This window comes from Phyllobates terribilis, unplaced genomic scaffold, assembly GCF_046119375.1.
Source record: "Phyllobates terribilis strain yellow unplaced genomic scaffold, ASM4611937v1 Scaffold_7__3_contigs__length_470593459, whole genome shotgun sequence".
Taxonomy (NCBI): domain Eukaryota; kingdom Metazoa; phylum Chordata; class Amphibia; order Anura; family Dendrobatidae; genus Phyllobates; species Phyllobates terribilis.
This window is the reverse complement of record NW_027362767.1, coordinates 46612173-46639064: the sequence shown is the minus strand read 5'-3', so window position 1 is coordinate 46639064 and position 26892 is coordinate 46612173. Positions and strand designations below refer to the sequence as shown.

Genomic DNA, 26892 nt, shown 5'->3' with positions numbered 1-26892 from the left:
ATACACGATAAGATTCTGTTTGCAGCCACCACTAAGGGGGGCTCCCGGTATACAGAGATACAGGATAAGATTCTGTCTACAGCCACCACTAGGGGGAGCTCCCTGTATACAGAGATACATGATAAGATTCTGTCTGCAGTCACCACTAGGGGGAGCTCCCTGTATACAGAGATACATGATAAGATCCTGTCTGCAGCCACCACTAGGGGGAGCTCCCTGTATACAGAGATATCAGATTCTGTCTGCAGCCACCACTAGGGGGAGCTCCCTTTATACAGAGATACGCGATAAGATTCTGTTTGCAGCCACCACTAGGGGGGGCTCCCGGTATACAGAGATACAGGATAAGATTCTGTCTGCAGCCACCACTAGAGGGAGCTCCCTGTATATAGAGATACACAAGATTCTGTCTGCACCCACCACTAGGTGGAGCTCCCTGTATACAGAGATACATGATAAGATCCTGTCTGCAGTCAACACTAGGGGGGGCTCCCGGTATACAGAGATACATGATAAGATCCTGTCTGCAGTCAACACTAGGTGGAGCTCCCTGTATACAGAGATACATGATAAGATCCTGTCCGCAGTCAACACTAGGGGGAGCTCCCTGCATACTGATGTATACATAGTGCCCAATAACTTCTCTGTACATCCTTAGCACAAAGATTTTTTTTTAAATTTGATGTGACAGCTAACAAGACGCATTTTGTCACTAATAGATTTGGCCTACGGCTCCACTAAGAAGAAGAGTCTAACAGTTAATGAGTGCCATACCCTTAACACCTGCAAGGGGGGTGTGGACTGGGATTCCCCAAGTCATGACCCCTGGAGTAGGCTCTGTTAACAATGGCTGGCAGAAGTCATCAAGCCGCATTACGAAGGTTAGATGGTGCACAGGTCGATGAGCGGAGTGCGATCATGAGCAAGAAGAGGTCAAGAAGGACAGCAGGCAAGTAGACAAAACCTGTTTAATAACAATCCGAATATCTATACCTATAAAAAGTTTCAAAAGTACTTTCTTGCTCAGGCACAGAAATGATCAGAAGAAGCCCAGGCTGCTCCAAGGTCTGTGCTCACCACCCTTCATATTATCACCCTGCTACCGGCACAGCTCCGCACCCTGGGCCCAGAATCCAGAGGCTCTTTCACAGCACCCTCCTTTATTACTATACATGCACTTGCCATTAAAGCTATGTTCATCTTCACAATCATTTGTGGCGGTCGTGTGCAATGAACTAAAAGCGACCCTGCAGAAAGTGCTAACTAAAAACCTCTTACCGTTTAGTGTACGCAGCTCCTACTCTAAAATAAAACAACCCTTTTTGTATAACCGTACACAGTTGCAACTATTTCACCCATTTGCACTCATGTTTCTCATGCCAATAGATTTCATGAATGATACATTGTTTCACCACTTTACAAACATTTACATTTCGGTCTTACCCAACTATTTTTCAATTATTAATTATTAAGCGAAGACCTTTTTTTTTTTTTATCTTTTTTTCTAATACCGTAGAACGTGCAAACAACGGCAGTGTTGGAGAATAAGGAGATAAACCGCAGGGCTGAGAGTAAAGAGAGAAGAAGGTAAGAGATTAGATAAATGAATCAGGATAGATCATTCCGGAATCCAGAGATTGTTTATAATTGTGAAAATGTGCTGTTTGCATTAAGAATCAAAAGAAAACCCGCAGAGTATCATAAATGTTAACACAGTGTGCTAATCAGTGTCATTTACCAGGCGGCGAGCTTTGAAGCCATACTATTCAGGTGGGGAATCGCTAGCTGTAAAGATTGGTGTTTAATGAGAATATTGTATTCTGCTAAAAATATCTTGCACGAGAGAGAAAAAAAAAATCTAGCATGTCATTACTAGAATAAGATAGTGAATAAGCAAATGTGATTCTATGCAAAAAGGCAGCTGATATGGAAAGGTGTCGTTTTTTTTTTTTGTTTTTTTTTTCTATTTCAAAACAGCACCACCATTGTTCATGGCTGAGTATGGTATTGCAGCTGTGTCCTATTCAACTGAAAGCTGCAATGCCAGACACGGTTTAGGTGTAAGGCTATGTTCCTACATGTTGTGTTTTTTTTTTTTACATCAGAAATCTGCAGCAAAACTGATATCTGGCAGGAAATCAGCTGCGTCAAAAACACAGGTTTTGCTGCATTTTTTGATGCGTTTTTTCAGCATTTTTTTTTTTCGCTGTCCTTCTGTCTCTACTATTTATGCCTGTACATAAAGTTCTGTGAATAAAAAGAACCCCATTCTATTTTACCATCAAAAACGCTGAAAAAATGTACCTGCGTTTTTTTTTTTTTTAGCGTTTTTTTTCACCACCCATTACTTCCTATGGGTGAAAAAACGCTGAAAGAAGTGACATGATTTATTTTCCAAAAACCCAACCAAGGTAGAAAATACGCAGCAAAAAAAAAAAAAACAAGATGTGTGAACAGAGAATTTTGGTTTCTCATAGACTTCGCTGGTACTGCAAAACGCAGCTGAAAATTTGCATAAAAATTTTCAGCAAAATACGCTGAAAAACCCAACGTGTGTGAACATAGCCTAAGAGTGATGTTTTGGGGAAATTGGTAGATCTTTATTTTTTGTAATTTCATTAAAATTTTGTCTTCATATGTGACATGGTTGATGCAAACATTTTTAAACTAACCAATACATGTTCATAAGGTTCATCAAAATAACAATATTTCTTTCCATTATATGACTTGTATCCTTTATTTTTCACCAGTTTTCCCCCCTACAGACACTATCTCTAATTTTCAGTTCTCTCTGAGCTACTGGGTGGAGACTAGCCACTATGTTGTCTCCCATACACAGCACACACCGACATAAGGGATTCCTGCTCTCCTGTCTGTGTGTAGCACATGTTCAGAAGCGGCAGCTGCATGGCGGGTCCACATACAGAGTACTGAGCTGTGTAAATGTGAAACCAGATCTGCAGTTAGATAAAGCTCATAGAAAAAGCAACAGCATGGAGGACCTTATACAGCAGTGTAGCTGTGAACTGAGCTATGGAGTGTTATAAAACACTTCTTAAAAACAGCAGCAACAGCAGTACTGAGCAGTGTAACTGTGAATTTAACTATGGAGGGACATAAAACACTTATTAAAAAAACAGCAGCAACAGCAGTACTGAGCAGTGTAACTGTGAATTTAACTATGGAGGGACATAAAACACTTATTAAAAAACAGCAGCAACAGCAGTACTGAGCAGTGTAACTGTGAATTTAACTATGGAGGGACATAAAACACTTATTAAAAAACAGCAGCAACAGCAGTACTGAGCAGTGTAACTGTGAATTTAACTATGGAGGGACATAAAACACTTAGTACTGCTGTTGCTGCTGTTTTTTTAATAAGTGTTTTATGTCCCTCCATAGTTAAATTCACAGTTACACTGCTCAGTACTGCTGTTGCTGCTGTTTTTTTAATGAGCAGTGTAACTGTGAATTTAACTATGGAGGGACATAAAACACTTATTAAAAAAACAGCAGCAACAGCAGTACTGAGCAGTGTAACTGTGAATTTAACTATGGAGGGACATAAAACACTTATTAAAAAACAGCAGCAACAGCAGTACTGAGCAGTGTAACTGTGAATTTAACTATGGAGGGACATAAAACACTTATTAAAAAACAGCAGCAACAGCAGTACTGAGCAGTGTAACTGTGAATTTAACTATGGAGGGACATAAAACACTTAGTACTGCTGTTGCTGCTGTTTTTTTAATAAGTGTTTTATGTCCCTCCATAGTTAAATTCACAGTTACACTGCTCAGTACTGCTGTTGCTGCTGTTTTTTTAATGAGCAGTGTAACTGTGAATTTAACTATGGAGGGACATAAAACACTTATTAAAAAAACAGCAGCAACAGCAGTACTGAGCAGTGTAACTGTGAATTTAACTATGGAGGGACATAAAACACTTATTAAAAAACAGCAGCAACAGCAGTACTGAGCAGTGTAACTGTGAATTTAACTATGGAGGGACATAAAACACTTATTAAAAAACAGCAGCAACAGCAGTACTGAGCAGTGTAACTGTGAATTTAACTATGGAGGGACATAAAACACTTAGTACTGCTGTTGCTGCTGTTTTTTTAATAAGTGTTTTATGTCCCTCCATAGTTAAATTCACAGTTACACTGCTCAGTACTGCTGTTGCTGCTGTTTTTTTAATGAGCAGTGTAACTGTGAATTTAACTATGGAGGGACATAAAACACTTATTAAAAAAACAGCAGCAACAGCAGTACTGAGCAGTGTAACTGTGAATTTAACTATGGAGGGACATAAAACACTTATTAAAAAACAGCAGCAACAGCAGTACTGAGCAGTGTAACTGTGAATTTAACTATGGAGGGACATAAAACACTTATTAAAAAAACAGCAGCAACAGCAGTACTGAGCAGTGTAACTGTGAATTTAACTATGGAGGGACATAAAACACTTATTAAAAAAACAGCAGCAACAGCAGTACTGAGCAGTGTAACTGTGAATTTAACTATGGAGGGACATAAAACACTTATTAAAAAAACAGCAGCAACAGCAGTACTGAGCAGTGTAACTGTGAATTTAACTATGGAGGGACATAAAACACTTAGTACTGCTGTTGCTGCTGTTTTTTTAATAAGTGTTTTATGTCCCTCCATAGTTAAATTCACAGTTACACTGCTCAGTACTGCTGTTGCTGCTGTTTTTTTAATGAGCAGTGTAACTGTGAATTTAACTATGGAGGGACATAAAACACTTATTAAAAAAACAGCAGCAACAGCAGTACTGAGCAGTGTAACTGTGAATTTAACTATGGAGGGACATAAAACACTTATTAAAAAACAGCAGCAACAGCAGTACTGAGCAGTGTAACTGTGAATTTAACTATGGAGGGACATAAAACACTTATTAAAAAAACAGCAGCAACAGCAGTACTGAGCAGTGTAACTGTGAATTTAACTATGGAGGGACATAAAACACTTATTAAAAAAACAGCAGCAACAGCAGTACTGAGCAGTGTAACTGTGAATTTAACTATGGAGGGACATAAAACACTTATTAAAAAAACAGCAGCAACAGCAGTACTGAGCAGTGTAACTGTGAATTGAGTTAGAGTGACATGCAACACATTAAAAAACAGGAGCAACAGCAGTACTGAGCAATGTAACTGTGAACTGAGCTATAGACTGACATAAAACGCTTATTAAAAACCGCAACAAGAGCAGTCATGAGCAGTCTAGCTGTAAATTGAGCTATGAGTGACATAAAACACTTATTAAAACACAGCAATACTGAGCAGTGTAGCTGTGAATTCAGCACTGGGTTAGACTAAAACACTTGCCAGAAAACTGTGGGAGAATGGAGGACATTATACAGCATTTTTGAGCAGTTTAGCTGTGAATTCAGCTCTGAATTAGGATAAAATGACAGAAAACAGCAACAGCAGGGAGGAAATTTTAAACACAGTACTGTGCAATGTAACTGTGAATTCAACTCTGGGGTGGGGAAAATTCTTGAAAGCAAGAGCACAGTCTATTTGTGCCTTCCTCTTTGTAACTCTTCTCCACCTCCCATACACACTCCTCAATGCTAGACTTCAATGGGCCGCTGTAATCTGATCTCTCAGTGAGCGGTCAGTCCATGTTGTCTTGAGCAGGGCAGATTGTAGCAGTATTTCAAAGTGAAGGAGGAGAGATATCTCATAAGTGGAGAAAGAAGAATTTCTTTGATAAGATTACCAAGTGTCATTGATTTATATTTGTTGAAAGGACTGCAACTATTTAACAAGGAGCAGCACCAGTAAAGCCAAGATAAAGTAAACCATAGGGTAATTATACATTTATGGGTTGGGTCACCTATTAGTAGCCGAGCGCTAAACATACATAAATATGCAGAGGAGCGAGCGTCTGATCTTTCTGCGGGTCTCCGCTAAGACGGAAGCCTGTTTATGCATCTGAGCTAATTGCAGATAACGGTAAATAATCCCTTATGTTCAGCATCTGATGGTCCAAATCAGCATTTTTCCATACACCTGCTCGGCCTCCACTGAGCTCATGGATTTGATTGGGAAAAGCAGTAAAACTCATTGTTTCACTAGTTATTAGACTCGCCAGTGCCAGTGCCTGCGAAACGTAATTATGTTATAAAGCGCGTTGTTAAGTGCGCTACACACGGCTCCCTCGCCTTAAATAAATGGTGGCTAATGGGTTTGCAAAATGGAAAGAGAACCGAGGTGCAAAGAAAAGAAGTCGTTACAGTAAATACTAATTGGAATAAAAATATATACAGTTAAATTAAAGTGAACCTGTCAGGCGATTTATGGGCAGCATGCATCGCAGACTATTTGTCTCTGAAACGTACCGGAGTTTCAGGGAAAATATAGTTAGAGGATCCATTGGGAAGAACCGGCCGAGGGCAGCGCTGGACTCGTTCTGTCTATGATACCGGACCAGCTATTCCCAGCGCCACTGTAGGTGATTGACCGGTTTCTCCCTATGTACAGTACACACGAGGGAGAAACCAGTCGCCTCTAGCAGCGCTGGGAAGAGTCAGACTAGTCTCGTGTTTGGTTATGGTTCCTCTAACTATACTTTTTTGAAAATACCTGAGTGTTTCATAGAAAAGGTACCTGACTGCAATCATGCAACCAGGCTCCAGTTCATGCTGCCCACAGTCTCAGCAGCAAAAATCGCCTGAGAGGTTTCCTTTAAGTGACTTATAATCAGTGGTGAAATAAAAGTGGTAATTATACAGCTCATCCACAACATTTACAGACAGCACTGAAAACAATGATATTAGGCAGGGTTGGCTTTTCCATATTAAGGATATGAAAATCATTGAACTCCATTACTTATCCTGTGCTGATCCTGAGTTACATCCTGTATTATACTCCAGAGCTGCACTCACTATTCTGCTGGTGCAGTCACTGTGTACATACATTACATTACTGATCCTGAGTTACATCCTGTATTATACTCCAGAGCTGCACTCACTATTCTGCTGGTGCAGTCACTGTGTACATACATTACATTACTGATCCTGAGTTACATCCTGTATTATACTCCAGAGCTGCACTCACTATTCTGCTGGTGCAGTCGCTGTGTACATACATTACATTACTGATCCTGAGTTACATCCTGTATTATACTCCAGAGCTGCACTCACTATTCTGCTGGTGCAGTCACTGTGTACATACATTACATTACTGATCCTGAGTTACATCCTGTATTATACTCCAGAGCTGCACTCACTATTCTGCTGGTGCAGTCGCTGTGTACATACATTACATTACTGATCCTGAGTTACATCCTGTATTATACTCCAGAGCTGCACTCACTATTCTGCTGGTGCAGTCACTGTGTACATACATTACATTACTGATCCTGAGTTACATCCTGTATTATACTCCAGAGCTGCACTCACTATTCTGCTGGTGCAGTCGCTGTGTACATACATTACATTACTGATCCTGAGTTACATCCTGTATTATACTCCAGAGCTGCACTCACTATTCTGCTGGTGCAGTCACTGTGTACATACATTACATTACTGATCCTGAGTTACATCCTGTATTATACTCCAGAGCTGCACTCACTATTCTGCTGGTGCAGTCACTGTGTACATACATTACATTACTGATCTTGTACTGATCCTGTTTTACATCATGAATTATACCCCAGAGCTGCACTCACTATTCTGCTGGTGCAGTCACTGTGTACATACATTACATTACTGATCTTGTACTGATCCTGACTTACCTCCTGTATTATACTCCAGAGCTGCACTCACTATTCTCCTGGTGCAGTCACTGTGTACATACATTACATTACTGATCCTGTACTGATCCTGAGTTACATCCTGTATTATACTCCAGAGCTGCACTCACTATTCTGCTGGTGCAGTCACTGTGTACATACATTACATTACTGATTCTGTGCTGATCTTGAGTTACATACTGTATTATACTCCAGAGCTGCACTCACTATTCTGCTGGTGCAGCCACTGTGTACATACATTACATTACTGATCCTGTACTGATCCTGAGTTACATCCTGTATTATACTCCAGAGCTGCACTCACTATTCTGCTGGTGCAGTCACTGTGTACATACATTACATTTCAGATCCTGAGTTACATCCTGTATTATACTCCAGACAGGGGCGGACACTGACAGCTTGGGCCCCTGTTTCCTTTTATGGCGACAAAGCTACAGATATACAGGCGCTTCTCACTAAATTAGAATATCATCTAAAAGTTAATTTATTTCAGTTCTTTAATACAAAAAGTGAAACTCCTATATTATATAGAGTCATTACACACAGAGGGATCTATTCCAAGTGTTTATTTCTGTTAATGTTGATGATTATGGCTTACAGCCAATGAAAACACAACAGTCATTATCTCAGTAAATTAGAATACTTTATAACAACAGCTTGAAAAATTAATTTAAAATCGGAAATGTCTGTTCAGTAAATGCCCTCAATACTTGGTCGGGCTCCTGGTGCATCAATTACTGCATCAATGCGGCAATGTGGCATGGAGGCAATCAGCCTGTGGCCCTGCTGAGGGGTTATGGAAGCCCAGGTTGCTTTGATAGCAGCCTTCAGCTCGTCTGCATTGTTGGGTCTGGTGTCTCTCATCTTCCTCTTGACAATACCCCATAGATTCTCTATAATAGATTCTCTATGGGGTTAAGGTCAGGCGAGTTTGCTGCCAATCAAGCACAGTGATACTGTTGTGTGTAAACCAGGTATTGGTACTTTTGGCAGTGTGGACAGGGGCCAAGTCCTGCTGGAGAATGACATTTCCATCTCCAAAAAGCTTGTCGGCAGAGGGAAGCATGAAGTGCTCTACAATGTCCTGGTAGATGGCTGCGCTGACTTTGGTCTTGATAAAACACAGTGGACCTCCACCAGCAGATGACATGGCTCCCCAAACCATCACTGATTGTGGAAATGTCACACTAGACCTCCAGCAGCTTGGATTGTGGCCTCTCCACTCTTCCTCCAGACGCTGGGACCTTGTGGAGTGTGTCAGTGACTGCCTTCTGGACATCTGTCAAGTCAGCAGTCTTCCCCCATGATTATGGAGCCTACTGAAACAGACTAAGGGACCTCTTTAAATGCTTAGGAAGCCTTTGCAGGTATTTTTTGATAATTATTCTAGTTTACTGAGATAATGGCTTTTGTGTTTTCATTGGCTGTAAGCCATAATCATCAACATTAACAGAAATAAACACGTGAAATAGATCACTCTGTGTGTGATGACTCTATATAATATATGAGTTTCACTTTTTGTATTGAAGAACTGAAATAACTTAACTTTTTGATGATATTCTAATTTTGTGAGATGCACCTGTATATATAGCCACACACATATATATATATATATATATATATATATAAATATCTTACATAGTCTCCTTTATTATGTATATTGCCGTCCCTTATTACACAGTGCCCTCTCTTGTTATGTACAGCACCGTCCCTTACATATTGGATTATTTATAGCTGTAACGGGTCTGGGAGGCGGAACCTCTGAGCTACTATACAAGGGGGCGGTCCTTGTAAGGGAGCGGGTGGCGACCAGGCAGGCAGTCACAGCAGGTGACCGGGACAGTCTCTGGAAGAACGGGCAGGAGATCACGACAAGTGACTGGGGCAGTCTCTGGGTGAACGGGCAGATGGTCACGGCAAGTGACCGGGACAGTCTCTGGAAGAACGGGCAGGAGATCACGGCAAGTGACTGGGGCAGTCTCTGGGTGAACGGGCAGGTGGTCACGGCAAGTGACCGGGGCAGTCTCTGGGTAAAGTGTTGGTACGACCTGTGGCGGCTGAAGGTAGACTTGAGCTCCCAGGTGAGCAGGCGAGAGTCTCTGGATAAACGGGTGGTCACAGCATGTGACGGCGGAGCCTCCAGGAAGACCAACAGACAGGCGGCAGATGAGCGCTCCCAGGAGAGCGGGCAGAAGTCTCTGGACAGGCGGGTGGTCACAGCACGTGACGGCAGAGCCTCCAGGTAGGCTAGCAGACAGGCAGCAGATGAGCGCTCCCAGGTGAGCGAGCAGGAGTCACTGGACAGGCAGGTGGTCACAGCATGTGACGGCGGAGCCTCCAGGTAGACTAGCAGGCAGGTAGCAGGTGAGCGCTCCCAGGTGAGCGGGCAAGCTGGTCCATAGACAGACTGACGGGAGTAGGAAGGCAGACCGTCGGACCTCAGGCAAGCAGGCAGGTGGCTGGTGTGCGCTCCCAGGTGAGCGGGCAGGCTGGTCCTTAGACAGACTGACAGGAGTAGCAAGGCAGACCGTCGGACCTCAGACTAGCAGGCAGGTAGCAGATAATCAGGCAGGAATCTGGCAGGTAACTGGCAGGTAACTGGCAACGGGACCTGAGGGCTGAAGCAGAGTAGTGAACAGTGCAACAACATTGCTCGGGCACCTCCATTTTGGAGGAGGTGCCTTATATATGGTAAAGTCCTCCGGCCATTGGCCGGGGACTCCTTAGGACGGCGCGCGCGGCCCCTTTAAGAGGGAGGGAGGGCGCGCGCGCGCGCCCTAAGCACAGTGGCCGGGAAGGAGCGCGCGCTGCCAGCAGAGCGGGAGAGGGACGCCGGGCACGGAGCAGAGCGGTGAGGGGAACAGCGTCCCTGCCTAGCAGAGGGCAGGGACGCCGGCACTACAGTACCCCCCCCTTTAGGCCCCCCCTTTTTTAGGCCAGATAGAAATTTAGCTAGGATGAGAGGGGCATGGATGTTCTCCCGGGGCTCCCACGTTCTCTCCTCAGGACCAAACCCCTTCCAATCTACCAGAAAAAAGGTCTTTCCTCTTACCCTTTTGGTGGCAAGAATGTTCTCTACCTCAAACTCGTCCTCAGCAGAAACCGGAGCAGGAGGCGTACCTGTAGACTTGGAAAAAGAGTTAAGCACCACGGGTTTGAGGAGAGATACATGGAAGGAGTTAGGGATCCGTAAGTTGGCCGGGAGTTTCAATTTATAGGCCACCGGGTTGATCTGACTGATGGCCTCCAGAGGACCGATGAACCGAGGCCCTAACTTGTAAGAAGGTATCTTGAGTCGAACATATTTAGATGAGAGCCAGACTTTATCTCCTGGACGAAATTGTGGAGGATCCAGGCGTTTTTTGTCAGCGTGTCTTTTCATACGCTCGGATGACAGAAGGAGTGCGGACCGGGTACTCTCCCATATGGAGGAAAATTTGCTAACGAGAGATTCCGCAGCCGGGTTGTCCACAGAGGTGGAGACAGGAAAAGGAATCCGAGGATGCTGACCAAAGACTACAAAAAACGGGGATTTGGAGGAGGATTCGCTCTCGTGATTATTATAAGAGAACTCGGCCCATGGTAGGAGATCCACCCAGTCAGAATGGTGGGCATTAACGAAGTGCCGGAGGTAACTGGTCAGGTTCTGATTGATCCGCTCCACTTGACCATTGGACTGTGGGTGGTAAGCGGAAGAGAAGTCCAGGGTGACGTCTAGTAGTTTACAAGTGGCTCTCCAGAAACGTGAGGTGAACTGTACCCCACGATCCGACACGATGTGGAGGGGCAGGCCATGAAGACGGAAGATGTGGCGGATAAAGTCTTTAGCCAGCTCGGGTGCAGACGGAAGGCCTGGCAGGGGAATAAAGTGAGCCATCTTGGAAAAGCGGTCAGCGACCACCCAAATGACCGTACAACCGGCAGAGACGGGAAGATCTGTTATAAAGTCCATTGCTATATGCTGCCAGGGGGCAGCAGGTACAGGAAGCGGAAGGAGGCGTCCGGCTGGCAGATGTCTCGGGACTTTGTTGCGGGCGCAGGACACACAGGCAGAAACAAAGTCTATTACGTCCTTGTGCAGGGTAGGCCACCAATAGTGCCGGGCAATAAGCTGGAGGGTCTTTTTCTGACCGGCGTGGCCAGCTAGTTTAGACGAATGGCCCCAGTGTAGGATCTTCTCCCGATCAGGTACTGAAACAAACGTCTTACCGGGAGGGAGACGATTTAGACTCACGGGAGCCACCTGCATTACTCTGGCGGGATCGATGATATGTTTAGGTTCTTCCTCGAGATCGAACACCAGAAAGGATCGGGACAAGGCGTCTGCTTTGACGTTTTTGTCAGCCGGGCGAAAATGAAGAACAAAATCAAAGCGAGCAAAAAACAAGGACCACCGGGCTTGGCGCGGGTTAAGTCTCTGGGCATGCTGGAGGTAAGCCAAGTTCTTGTGGTCAGTGTAAATTATTACCGGATGAAGAGCCCCCTCGAGTAGGTAACGCCACTCCTCCAACGCCAGCTTGATGGCCAATAACTCTCGGTCTCCTATGGAATAGTTGCGCTCAGAAGAGGAGAAGAGTTTGGAGAAGAAGCCACAAGTTACCATTCTCCCGGAAGATGATTTTTGAGTAAGTACCGCTCCGGCTCCAGAGGAGGAGGCGTCAACTTCCAGGAAGAACTGCTTGTTGCCGTCCGGGCGATGCAGCACCGGGGCGGAAGAGAAGGCCTGTTTTAGGGAAAGAAAGGCCTCCTCTGCTTCGGGCGGCCACTCTTTGGGATTAGTACCCTTACGGGTGAGCGCGGAAATTGGGGCAGTCCGGGAAGAGAAGTGCGGGATGAAGAGGCGGTAATAGTTGGCGAAGCCCAGGAACCGTTGAATAGCCTTCAACCCCTCTGGTCGGGGCCATTTCTCGATGGCAGACAGTTTCTCAGGATCCATTTGTAGGCCGGTCTGAGAGATAATGTAGCCCAGAAACGGAAGCGAGGTCTGCTCAAAGAGGCACTTCTCATATTTAGCGTAGAGATGGTTCTGCCTGAGCCTGAGCAGGACCTGACGAACATCCCTCCGGTGAGTCTGGAGATCCGGAGAGAAGACCAAGATGTCGTCCAGGTACACCACTACGCAGGAGTAGAGAAGGTCCCGGAAGATGTCATTGACCAACTCTTGAAAGACGGCAGGAGCGTTACAGAGGCCAAAGGGCATTACCAGATATTCATAGTGGCCGTCCCGGGTGTTGAATGCCGTCTTCCATTCATCCCCCTGACGGATACGAACCAGGTTGTAAGCCCCACGGAGGTCCAGTTTGGTGAAGATTCTAGCCCCTCTCAGACGATCAAATAACTCCGGAATGAGCGGAAGGGGGTACTTATTTTTTACCGTGATCTGGTTAAGGCCTCTATAGTCTATACAGGGACGGAGAGAGCCGTCCTTCTTTTTTACGAAGAAGAAGCCTGCTCCCGCTGGGGAGGTAGACTTCCGGATGAATCCCCTGGCCAGATTCTCCTCAATATATTCGGACATCGACCGGGTCTCAGCAGCGGATAATGGATAAATACGCCCACGGGGAGGAGTAGTACCGGGTAACAAGTTGATAGGGCAGTCGTATGGTCTATGAGGGGGTAGTGTCTCTGCTTCCTTTTTATTAAAGACATCAGCATAAGACCAATAAGGAATCGGAAGTCCAGGTAGATTAGCTGGGGTAGGAGAAGGACGGACGGGATGGACGGGAACCAGACAGGTCTTATGGCAGTCCTGTCCCCAGCGAAGGACTTCTCCGGTCTGCCAGTCAAGCACGGGTGCATGTCTCTGGAGCCAAGGTAGACCTAGCAGGAGGGCGTGAGAGAGTCCAGGCAGAACATGAAAGGAGATACTCTCAGAATGCAGCATTCCCACTTGCAGAGTAATGGATTCGGTGATGAGTTGGATGGGGCGTGGTAAGAGACCCCCATCCACGGCAGCAACAGACAAGGGTACAGCCAGAGGTTTGGTGGGGATGCGGTACTTCTCTACCAGGGACTGTGAAATAAGATTCCCGGCTGCTCCAGAGTCCAGTTGGGCTAGTTCGAAATAACGGTTCTCCCCGCAGACGATTGAAACTGACAGCAGCAGAGATGGAGAGGATTTATTCTTGTCTAGGTCGACCTCTCTGAGCGAACCTAGACACAGGCGTTTCCCGACCTCTCTGGGCAGGCACGGATCCGGTGCTCCTTACTGCCACAGTAGAAGCAGCTCCCCTCGGCACGGCGTAAGTCCTGACGGGTTTTGACCATCTTGGTCTGGTCGACCTGCATAGGCTCAGGAGAGTGTACCTGGGGAGAGACGGAGGGAGTGACGGGTTTCTGAAAAGTAGGAGCTAGACGTGGAAACCTCCTCTCACGGGTGACCTCTTTGGCACGCTCCTGGAACCGTAGGTCAATCCGGGTGGCAAGAGTTATTAGGTCATCGAGAGTGGTAGGAACGTCCCGACCGGCAAGTTCATCTTTAATACGGCCGGACAGACCCTCCCAGAAGACGGATACCAGAGTGTCGTTATCCCAGGCCAGCTCCGAGGCAAGGGTACGGAACCGTATGGCATATTGGCCCACGGTGAGACTTCCCTGACGGAGGCGTAGCAGAGACGATGCGGATGAGGTCTTCCGTCCGGGTTCATCGAAGACTTTCCGGAAAGCCGTGAGGAAGGCAGGCAGGTCGGACACCAGGGGGTCTCCTCTCTCCCATAGAGGATTTAGCCAGGCCAGGGCCTCCCCGGTGAGATGGGACATGATGAAGGCAATTTTGGCCCGGTCGGAGTTAAACTGGTGGGACAATAGTTCAAAGTGCAGGGTGCACTGATTAATGAAGCCCCGAGCCTGGGCGGGGTCGCCTCCGAAGCGAGGAGGTGCAGAAAGCCGGGGTCCGGGGTAGGATACCATGGTATTGGTGGGCAGCGGAGCTGCCGGGTTGCGAGTCATGGCACTGGCGGTGGTTGCTGGTGGAGCAGTCAGAGTGTCCAGGCGAGAATTGACATTCCGCAGGTGACCCAGGATGGACTCCTGTTGGGACCTCTGACGGGACAGTTCATGACAGAGGTCCGAGAGCGAGGGAGCTTGGGTGCCACCGGGTTCCATGGCCCGAGCAAACTGTAACGGGTCTGGGAGGCGGAACCTCTGAGCTACTATACAAGGGGGCAGTCCTTGTAAGGGAGCGGGTGGCGACCAGGCAGGCAGTCACAGCAGGTGACCGGGACAGTCTCTGGAAGAACGGGCAGGAGATCACGACAAGTGACTGGGGCAGTCTCTGGGTGAACGGGCAGATGGTCACGGCAAGTGACCGGGACAGTCTCTGGAAGAACGGGCAGGAGATCACGGCAAGTGACTGGGGCAGTCTCTGGGTGAACGGGCAGGTGGTCACGGCAAGTGACCGGGGCAGTCTCTGGGTAAAGGGTTGGTACGACCTGTGGCGGCTGAAGGTAGACTTGAGCTCCCAGGTGAGCAGGCGAGAGTCTCTGGATAAACGGGTGGTCACAGCATGTGACGGCGGAGCCTCCAGGAAGACCAACAGACAGGCGGCAGATGAGCGCTCCCAGGAGAGCGGGCAGAAGTCTCTGGACAGGCGGGTGGTCACAGCATGTGACGGCAGAGCCTCCAGGTAGGCTAGCAGACAGGCAGCAGATGAGCGCTCCCAGGTGAGCGAGCAGGAGTCACTGGACAGGCAGGTGGTCACAGCATGTGACGGCGGAGCCTCCAGGTAGACTAGCAGGCAGGTAGCAGGTGAGCGCTCCCAGGTGAGCGGGCAAGCTGGTCCATAGACAGACTGACGGGAGTAGGAAGGCAGACCGTCGGACCTCAGGCAAGCAGGCAGGTGGCTGGTGTGCGCTCCCAGGTGAGCGGGCAGGCTGGTCCTTAGACAGACTGACAGGAGTAGCAAGGCAGACCGTCGGACCTCAGACTAGCAGGCAGGTAGCAGATAATCAGGCAGGAATCTGGCAGGTAACTGGCAGGTAACTGGCAGGTAACTGGCAACGGGACCTGAGGGCTGCAGCAGAGTAGTGAACAGTGCAACAACATTGCTCGGGCACCTCCATTTTGGAGGAGGTGCCTTATATATGGTAAAGTCCTCCGGCCATTGGCCGGGGACTCCTTAGGACGGCGCGCGCGGCCCCTTTAAGAGGGAGGGAGGGCGCGCGCGCGCGCCCTAAGCACAGTGGCCGGGAAGGAGCGCGCGCTGCCAGCAGAGCGGGAGAGGGACGCCGGGCACGGAGCAGAGCAGTGAGGGGAACAGCGTCCCTGCCTAGCAGAGGGCAGGGACGCCGGCACTACAATAGCCCCCTGTCTTTATTACATACCGTCCTCTCTTGTTAGACTTATAATCCAATGACGGCTGATGGAGCATGGGAAAGCTTCTTTCCTGATGGAGGAGCTGCTGGACCGGTCTCCTGGTCACCGACTGCTCCATCAGCAGTCATTTTATATCTAACAAGAGATGACTATGTAATTTTAAAGGAATAGAGGAATCCAAGTTATCTGTAAACAGAAAGATTGTGAGGGAATATTTAGCTAACATAAATGAGTTCAAGTCTCCAGGTCCAGATGAATTACACCCCAGAGTACTGAAGGAGATAGTAGAAGAAATTTTAGAACCACTCTCCATAATCTTTGAAAATTCTTGGAGAACAGGAGAAGTCCCAGAAGACTGGAGAAGAGCAAATGTTGTTCCTATCTTCAAAAAGGGGAAGAAGGTGGACCCAGGGAACTATAGGCCGGTGAGTCTGACTTCTATACCAGGAAAGATCTTTGAACAAATTATTAAACAACATGTATGTAAGTACATGGATAAGAATGAAGTGATTAACCAGAGTCAGCATGGGTTTGTAACTAACAAGTCATGTCAGACTAACTTAATTTCCTTCTATGACAGAATCACTGACTGGGTGGATCAGGGAAATGCTGTAGATATAGTATATCTTGACTTCAGCAAAGCATTTGACAAAGTATCTCACACCATCCTTATTGAAAAAATGACCAAGTATGCAATGGACCAGGCAACTGTTAGGTGGATTCATAACTGGCTTAGTGATCGGACTCAAAGGGTGGTTGTAAATGGCTTCACATCCAGCTGGATGAATGTCTCAAGTGGGGTACCACAGGGCTCCGTCCTGGGACCTGTATTGTTCAACATCTTTATCAATGATTTAGATGAAGGAATTGAGGGTAAACTGATTAAATTTGCTGATGATACAAAGATAAGAGGGATAGCTAATACTAGAGAAGAGAGAGAGAGGATTCAAAAAGACCTAAATAAACTGGAGCAGTGGGCAGCAACCAACAGAATGGTTTTTAACAGGGAAAAATGCAAAGTACTACATCTGGGCAATAAAAATGAAAAAAGCATATACAGAATGGGAGGAATAGAGCTAAGCAACAGTACATGTGAAAAAGACTTAGGTATACTAATAGATCATAGACTGAACATGAGTCAACAGTGTGATGCCGCAGCAAAAAAGGCAAATACAATTCTGGGATGTATTAACAGAAGCATACAGTCTAGATCACGTGAAGTCATGATCGGTCTTTACTCCTCTTTGGTCAGACCTCATCTGGAATACTGTGTACAGTTTTGGGCACCACATTTTAAAAAAGACATAGACAAACTGGAGCAAGTTCAGAGAAAAGCGACCAGAATGGTGACTGGTCTGCAAACCATGTCCTATGAGGAACGGTTGCAGGATTTGGGAATGTTTAGCTTGCAAAAAAGAAGACTGAGAGGAGACTTAATAGCTGTCTACAAATATGTCAAGGGCTGTCACATTGTAGAAGGATCATCTTTATTCTCATTTGCACAAGGAAAGACTAGAAGCAATGGGATGAAACTAAATGGGAGGAGACACAGATTAGATATTAGAAAAAACTTTTTGACAGTTAGGGTGATTAATGAGTGGAACAGGCTGCCACGAGAGGTGGTGAGTTCCCCTTCAATGGACGTCTTCAAACAGAGGCTGGACAGACATCTGTCTGAGATGATCTAGTGAATCCTGCTTTGAGCAGGGGGTTGGACCAGATGACCCAGGAGGTCCCTTCCAACTCTACCATTCTATGATTCTATGATAATAAAAGAGGGTGCTGTGACAGACGAAAATAACAAGAATACCCTATGAAAGGGACAGCACTGTACATAACAGCAGAGGAAGCTATATAATAAAGGACAGCACCATATATAACTAGAGAGGATGGTACTTAATAAGGGACGGTGTTATACATAATAAAAGAGGAGACTATGTAACTAAAGATGGTGTTATACATAATAAGTGAGTACACTATATACTAAGGGACTGTGCTATACATAGTAAGTGAGTACACTATATACTAAGGGACTGTGCTATACATAATAAGTGAGTACACTATATACTAAGGGACTATGCTATAAAATAAAATCTAGCATCACACAGACATATCACACAAATGTGAGAATGTGGCCTAAGGGATTTTACAGGTAACCTTATCACTCCAAGTCACACAGTGCAGATACAGAATAAAACTTACATCCAGTGACCTCTGATGTCTCGCCTGATTAGAGCCGTTTTCTGTTGTTTCTTCTACATTTGATCAGATCTTCATGTCGATATCTCCCAGCCACGACTCGTCATGATGACCACCGCAGCCCTGAAAATAACAAACATGCATTGTATACATACATGTGTCTCCCTCGCACTGCGCCCCTGAATACAGATATGTACCCCATCATTAATATACTATCAGCCATGCACCAATCAAAATATAAGGTGATAACCTAATTTTGTGCCCCCCCCATTATCTATAATCTCCGCAGCCCAAAAAATATAAACTATTCAGTCTCTGACTCTCCCCAATTAACTGTAGGGCTCTGTGCACACGGAAAATATACAAGGTTTTACAGTAAAAGCAAAGTGAATGAGATCCCTGAAGTCTCATGCACACGCTGCTTATTTTTTCCTTGCAGATTTACAGCAGATTGTGCAGATTTTAATGTCAATTCTTGCAGTGTATTTCACCCGTACTCATGAATGGGGGAAAATCTGCAACAAAAGCATGTCAAAAACGTGGCAAAAATGTATTTTACTCAGCGTTCTTCCTGCCAACACATTAGGACATGCAGCAGAATTTTCTTTTGCAAATCCTGAACGTGTGCACATAGGCTAAGTCCCTGTTCTGTGCCCCCCCCATTCATTATAAGTCCTTGATAGCATCATAATGCATTTGGGGGTGGGAGAACACATTATCAGGTACTGGGCATACTCCACCACCTCCCAGCATCTTCTCCCACCTTTCAATTCATTATAAACTGTCCTATCCATCTTACCCCCTCCTCTCCCACTCCCCAATAAATTTAAAGTCACTGACAGTGTCATAATGAATTGTAAGATGGGGGAGGACGCTGTCAGGAATTTATCACCCTCCTCCACTACCCAATTCATTTTGCATCCATATCTAACGCCCTCCTCCCCCTCCCCCTATTCATATGTACATTATAATTCCCCCCTACTTTTATCCCAATCCCCTACCCCCTCATTGTCTCCCTCACATCTCATCATTGCCCTCTCCCTCACATCCCATTATTGTCACCTCCCCACCCCTCTTATTGTCCTCTCCTCCACCCCATCATTGTCCTTTCCACCACCCCATCATTGTTCTCCCCCTCAGTGTCCTCTCCAATACCCCTATCATTGTTCTCCCCACACCGCAATTCAGTGTCCTCTCCTCCACCCCCATCATTTTCCTCTCCACCACCCCCATTATTGTTCTGTACCCACACCTCAGTGTCCTCTCCACCACTCCCATTATTATTCTCCGCCACCACACCTCAGTGTCTTCTTCACCACCCCTTTCATTGTTCTCCACCACACCACAGTGTCCTCTCCACCTCCCCATCATTGTTCTCCCCCACCACACCTCAGTGTCCACTCCACCATCCCCATCATTATTCTCCCTCACCACACCTCAGTGTCCTCTCCACTACCCCATCATTGTTCTCCCCCACCACACCTCAATGTCCTCTCTACCACCCCCATCATTGTTCTCCCCACCACACCTCAGTGTCCTCCCCACTACCCCATAATTTTTCTCCCCCACTACCCCATCATTGTTCTCCCCCACTACACCTCAGTGTCCTCTCTACCACCCCCATCATTGTTCTCCCCCACCACACTTCACTGTCATCTCCACCACCCCATCAATGTTCTCCCAACACCTCAGTGTCCTCTCCACTACCCTCATCATTGTTCTCCCCACCACACCGCAGTGTCCTCTCCCCCACCCCATCATTGTTCTCCTGCACCCCATCATTGTTCTCTCCCACCACATCTCAGTGTCCTGTCCCTCACCCCCATCATTGTTCTCCCCCATCACTCCTCGGTGTCCTGTCCCCCACCACACCTGTGTCCTATCCCCCACCACACCTCAGTGTCCTATCCCCCACCACACCTCAGTGTCCTGTCCCCCACCACACCTCAGTGTCCTGTCCCCCACCGCCATCATTGTCCTCGCCACCACCCCATCATTGTCCTCACCACCACCCCGTCATGGTCCTCTCCACCACCCCATCATTGTCCTCTCCACCATCCCACAATGGTTTTCCCCCACCACACCTGTGTCCACTCCCCACTCCATCAGTGTCCTCTCCACCACCCCATAATGGTTCTCCCCCAGCACACCTCATTGTCCTCTCCACCAACCCCAACATTGTTCTCCCCACCACACCTCAATGTCCTGTCCCTCACCCAATCATTGTTCTCCCCCACCACCATTATTGTTCTCCCCACCACATCTTAGTGTCCTCTCCAACACCCCTGTCATTGTTCTCCCCACAACTCAGTGTCCTCTCCACCAACCCCATCATCGTTCTCCCCCACCACACCTCAGTGTCCTGTCCCTCACCCCATCATTGTCCTCTTCACCCCATCATTGTTCTCCCCCACTGCACCTTGGTGTCCTCTCCACCACTCTCATCATTGTTATCCCCACTACACCTCAGTGTCAGCTCACCCACCCCATCATCGTTCTCTCCCACCACACCTCAGTGTCCTATCACCACCCCATCATTGTTCTCCCCACACCTCAGTGTCCTCTCCACCACCCTCATCATTGTTCTCCCCCATCACACCTGTGTCCACTCCCCACCCCCATCATTGTTCTCTCCTATCGCACCTCAGTGTTCTGTCCCCCACCCCCATTATTGTTCACCACACCTGTGTCCTCTCCACCACCCCATCATTGTTCTCCCCACCACACCTCACTATCCTCTCCACCCCCCATCATTGTTCTCCCCACCACACCGGTGTCCTCTCCACCATCCTCATCATTATTCTCCCCTACTTCACCGGTGTCCGCTCCCCCACCTCCATCACTGTGCTCCCCCACCACACCTCAGTGTCCTCTCCACCACCCCCATCATTGTTCTCCTCCACCACACCTCGGGGTCCTCTCCACCACCCCCATCATTGTTCTCCTCCACCACACCTCGGGGTCCTCTCCACCACCCCCATCATTGTTCTCCTCCACCACACCGCACTGTCTTCTCTACCACCCCCATCATTGTTCTCCCCATGACACCTGTGTTCTCTCTACCACCTTCATCATTGTTCTCCCCTACTGCACCTTAGTGCCCTGTACCCCACCCACATCATTGTTTTCTCCTACCACCCCACAGTGTCATCTCCACCACCCCATCATTGTTCTCCTCCACCACCCCTCAGTGTCCGCTCCCCCACCCCATCATTGTTCTCCTCCACCACCCCTCAGTGTCCGCTCCCCCACCACCTCTGTGTCCTCTCCCCAATGTATTGGTTAAAAAAACAAAACAACACTCACCTCTCTGTTCGTTCCCCCTCAGCATCGTTGTCGCCGGCAGCTTTCTCTCTGTCTCCCCGTCGCGCCTCTGTCAGGGATAAAGTGAGGAAGGAACCAGAGGACATATTCTTGCAGCTCTGCTGCCATTTTCTCCTGTAGGCAGCGGAGCCCTCACTCACTATTCTGCTCCCAGTCACTGTGTACATACATTACCGACTCTGTACTGATCCTGAGTTACATCCTGTATTATACTTCAGAGCTGCACTCACTATTCTGCTCCCAGTCACTGTGTACATACATTACATTACTGATCCTGAGTTACATCCTGTATTATACTCCAGAGCTGCACTCACTATTCTGCTGGTGCAGTCACTGTGTACATACATTACATTACTGATCCTGAGTTACATCCTGTATTATACCCCAGAGCTGCACTCACTATTCTGCTGGTGGAGTCACTGTGTACATACATTACTGATCCTGAGTTACATCCTATATTATACTCCAGAGCTGCACTCACTATTCTGCTGGTGCAGTCACTGTGTACATACATTACATTACTGATCCTGAGTTACATCTTGTATTATACTCCAGAGCTGCACTCACTATTCTGCTGGTGCAGTCACTGTGTACATACATTACATTACTGATCCTGTACTGATCCTGAGTTACATCCTGTATTATACTCCAGAGCTGCACTCACTATTCTGCTGGTGCAGTCACTGTGTACATACATTACATTACTGATCCTGTACTGATCCTGAGTTACATCCTGTATTATACTCCAGAGCTGCACTCACTATTTTGCTGGTGCAGTCACTGTGTACATACATTACATTACTGATCCTGTACTGATCCTGAGTTACATCCTGTATTATACTCCAGAGCTGCACTCACTATTTTGCTGGTGCAGTCACTGTGTACATACATTACATTACTGATCCTGAGTTACATCTTGTATTATACTCCAGAGCTGCACTCACTATTCTGCTGGTGCAGTCACTGTGTACATACATTACATTACTGATCCTGTACTGATCCTGAGTTACATCCTGTATTATACTCCAGAGCTGCACTCACTATTCTGCTGGTGCAGTCACTGTGTACATACATTACTGATCCTGAGTTACATCCTATATTATACTCCAGAGCTGCACTCACTATTCTGCTGGTGCAGTCACTGTGTACATACATTACATTACTGATCCTGAGTTACATCTTGTATTATACTCCAGAGCTGCACTCACTATTCTGCTGGTGCAGTCACTGTGTACATACATTACATTACTGATCCTGTACTGATCCTGAGTTACATCCTGTATTATACTCCAGAGCTGCACTCACTATTCTGCTGGTGCAGTCACTGTGTACATACATTACATTACTGATCCTGCACTGACCCTGAGTTACATCCTGTATTATACTCCAGAGCTGCACTCACTATTTTGCTGGTGCAGTCACTGTGTACATACATTACATTACTGATCCTGTACTGATCCTGAGTTACATCCTGTATTATACTCCAGAGCTGCACTCACTATTTTGCTGGTGCAGTCACTGTGTACATACATTACATAACTGATCCTGTACTGATCCTGAGTTACATCCTGTATTATACTCCAGAGCTGCACTCGCTATTCTGCTGGTGGAGTCACTGTGTACATACATTACATTATTGATCCTGTACTGATCCTGAGTTACATCCTGTATTATACTCCAGAGCTGCACTCACTATTCTGCTGGTACAGTCACTGTGTACATACATTACACTACAGAATAGTGAGTGCAGCTCTGGAGTATAATACAGAATGTAACTCGGAATCAGTAATATAATGTATTATACTCCAGAGCTGCACTCCTATAATATACTTGGGGTTTACTGATTGGTGCCTGGTATGAAAAAAAAACATTATAAATCAACACTTTACATTGTTACATTTTTTTGCTACTTTTTACTTTATTTTTATGTTGTTTCATTCACACATCAGATTTTTCCTTCCTGACGGCCTGTGTTATGACGGTTGTATATATTTATGTTTCTGGGGGTCTCAGATTCATCCCCATTGCGGGCTGTTCCCAGATAGATCTGCATTTCTCATCTGCCAGAACCTCCTCTATTTTCTCGGGTTGTGTTTTCTAAGTAAAATGAGATTGAATTTGAGAATTAGGAATGAGGAACCTTTTCTCCTTCTTCTGGGATCTGTTGTCCTCTCTCCATAAAATGACTCTACCTGAATACTTTGTGCAGTAAGTTTTTGCTCGCTCCTGAGAACGCCTGTGGGGTCGCCCGCTGAGTCCGAGGCACATTGTAAGCATTTGTCATCCTCGCCCTCCATACCAATCTGCAGGCTGCCTGGACCAAAATCAGCCGTGCCCTGACCGGTGGTGTGAACGCATGCTTATATGCCAGTAAATGCAGCGCACGGGAGCTATTAACCCTCAATCGCAGACCACTCGTCCTTTATTCTAAATCTAACAGTGACACCTGCAGTTTACTGGAAATATTGACCGACACAAAGATATTAAAAGATTCTTTGAGATCTGAATCTCAAGGTTTTTATCGATCGGTTCGGAGACTTTTACTGGAGGAGTCTCTTAACGTAGAGATTGACGGTGACATGGTGATCTGATATTTATGTGGAGATAAGGGGGGCCGGTTATGTCTGATCAGAGATGTCGCTCGGTCTTCTTTCACCTGGGGCAAAGGTTTCGTTTTCTGCCCCAGCCCTTTATTGTTATAAAGCCAAGGAAACGTAGGTTGTTGGCGCCCGGCACATGCCGCCGTTGTCTTCCATTATCTCCCTATCAATGGAAATATCTGAATGGGAGAGTAAAGGAAGCTAGAAGTCATCCATCTGTGGTAATGCCGAGGTTGGATCCTTTGGGGACCCACCCAAAATGTCCCTGTGTCCCATAGGAGGATGCCAGTACCTGCCTTGCAATTGCCAGAACACCCGGTTTCTGCCTTGGTTTATCCACTTACAAATGTGACACTTTGGAAAATCCATGGAGCTTCTGATGCCATAACACCAGCAGCCCGGGAAGCTTTTGGCCTGACGCACGTTTTCTGACTCTGGTACCCTTATGGGACCACTGTGGCTACCACCTCGGTGCCAATGTGGATGTAACTGGCGTATGGAGTAACAGAAACTGATTGACGCAAACATGCAGACACTCTGACTTCATCCGTCTTGGTTGCATCAAAAAAAGGACATTGTGCATAAAAGTATCTTACATCGGTGGGGTGTACTAACATTTGAGTTCAAATTGATGGAGGATACACTTATAGTTACATAGTATGGTTGAAAAAAGACAAGTCTATCAAGTTCAACCGAGGGACGGGGGATGATATTGAATGAAAGAAGGGATATAGGTACGCAAAATCAGTACAAAAAAGTACCTAAATTAGTACAAAAAAGTGCACAAAATCAGTGTGAAAAAGGTACACAAATACAATAGGAAAAAGTATGCAAAGTCAGTACAAAAAAGTACACAGTCAGCAAGAAAAAGCACACAAAATTAGAAGGAACAAGTTCACAAAATCAGTTTGCAAAGTTTTCTTCCCCTAGATTTATTGCTTCTGTTACTATGGTCCACAATGACTCCAGGAACATTACAGAACTGTCTGCACCTTTTTTTCTTCCATGTACATATATATGTTTCTCGACAGGGCCGTTTCTTTGACAATTACTGTAAGCCGAGAACGTAGAAAAAAAAGAGAAGGTAAAGACTTTGAGCTCGTCTGAGAATATTCTATTGTTGGTTCTCGCTTTGTAATTGGATCGCGTGAGGTTAGAAAGAAAATTTTCTCTTTTTTGTCTCTAGCGCCACGGTTTACCTGCAGAAAATACGGAGAGCGGCGGAGCAGCGCGAGACGCGTCAAGTGAATGTAAGAATGATCTAAGTCTGTAGGTAACTTCTTAGGAGCCGGCCACCTATACGTCGCCTATGGGTCTGACCTACTTTTACATTCCTAGGAAGATTTAAAGGGTAAAATACAGAATTTTTTTTTTTTTCAAAACTTTAACCTTTGGTTTGACGACATTATTTTTTTTTCCTAGATGTGTTCCTGCAGTATGCAAATTCCTTTATGTCTAACGCGTCTGAATGAATAAAAAAAGATTCCTTTGTAAGTTCCCTCCGTGTCTTATGAATCCCAGCTCAGTGGCAGATGTGCTATGCTTAATGGCGCATATACAAGACACATTCCCTAATCCCTAAATGAACTTTTCTCTAAATATATACAAGATAAGCTTTATAGACTCAATTTCGCCACAAGGCTATTAAGTCTACCAGAACTGAATAGTTAAAACAAAACCCATTGTCAAGCACCTGTTCACCAAATCCAAAGTGCGGAAAATAAAACAAAAAAGCCACCTCAACCCATATCCAGTTTTTATTTTTTATATTCTTGGTCTCAAGCCTTCAAGATCTCGTCTGCCTAAAATATTCTGTCTTTTATATGCCTTATTAGAGCAGGGACATGATAGGTCAATGATTTTAATGCTTAAGATGTAATTCTTTATTTCATCTGCAGAGGCGCTGTAGGAAAACCTGCTTATATATTACAGTAATGTTTCTAGTATCTATGATTTCCTTTGCTTATATATATATATATATATATATATATATATATATATATATATATCTCAGATTAGAAAATGGAAATGACTGCACTAAACATTTGTACCACTAGGTGGAGCTTTAAAGTAACACACTGTATAGGCTGAATGAACAGCACTCCGTGTGGACAGGTGAGGTATTGTCTAAGATCTGGTCTGCCTAAGATTCACTAAAATCAGTGAGTTTCATGTAGAAATTTAGAAGTCAGTGATTTCAAATTAATATGTAATTCTTCATTTTACCTGCAGAGGCGCTGTAGGAAATATAGCTTACATACTACAGTTATTTACTTTGCATCTGTATAATATGGGAAAAAAACGTAAATGACTGCACTGAACATCCGTACCACTAGATGGAGCTTTACAGTATTACACTATAGGCTGAATGAACAGCACTCCTTGTGGTCAGGCATGGTATTGCCTTAAAATCTAGTCTGATTAGATATTATTGACTTGTTATATGCCTTATTATAGCAGGGAAAAGAGGGACTGTAAAGAATAAAACATCATTTATATAAATTTTCTAGATGTAATTCTTCATTTTACCTGCAGAGGCACTGTAGGAAATCTAGCTTATATACTACAGTTTTACTTTGCAAATGTATAATGTAAAAGAAAATGTAAATGGCTGCACTAAACATCTGTACCACCAGGGGGAGCTTTACAGTATCACAATACATAGGCTA

The 26892-nt window shown here is 45.8% G+C and overlaps 1 long non-coding RNA gene across 1 annotated transcript; it reads left to right on the top strand.

Annotated features, from left to right (window-relative positions):
• The first annotated feature begins 1503 nt into the window (after positions 1–1503).
• On the top strand, positions 1504–25753 carry LOC141152853 (uncharacterized). Its single transcript, XR_012247169.1, has 4 exons — positions 1504–1587; positions 25255–25307; positions 25410–25473; positions 25646–25753. It is a non-coding gene; the product is annotated as an uncharacterized lncRNA (long non-coding RNA).
• Positions 25754–26892: the final 1139 nt, after the last annotated feature.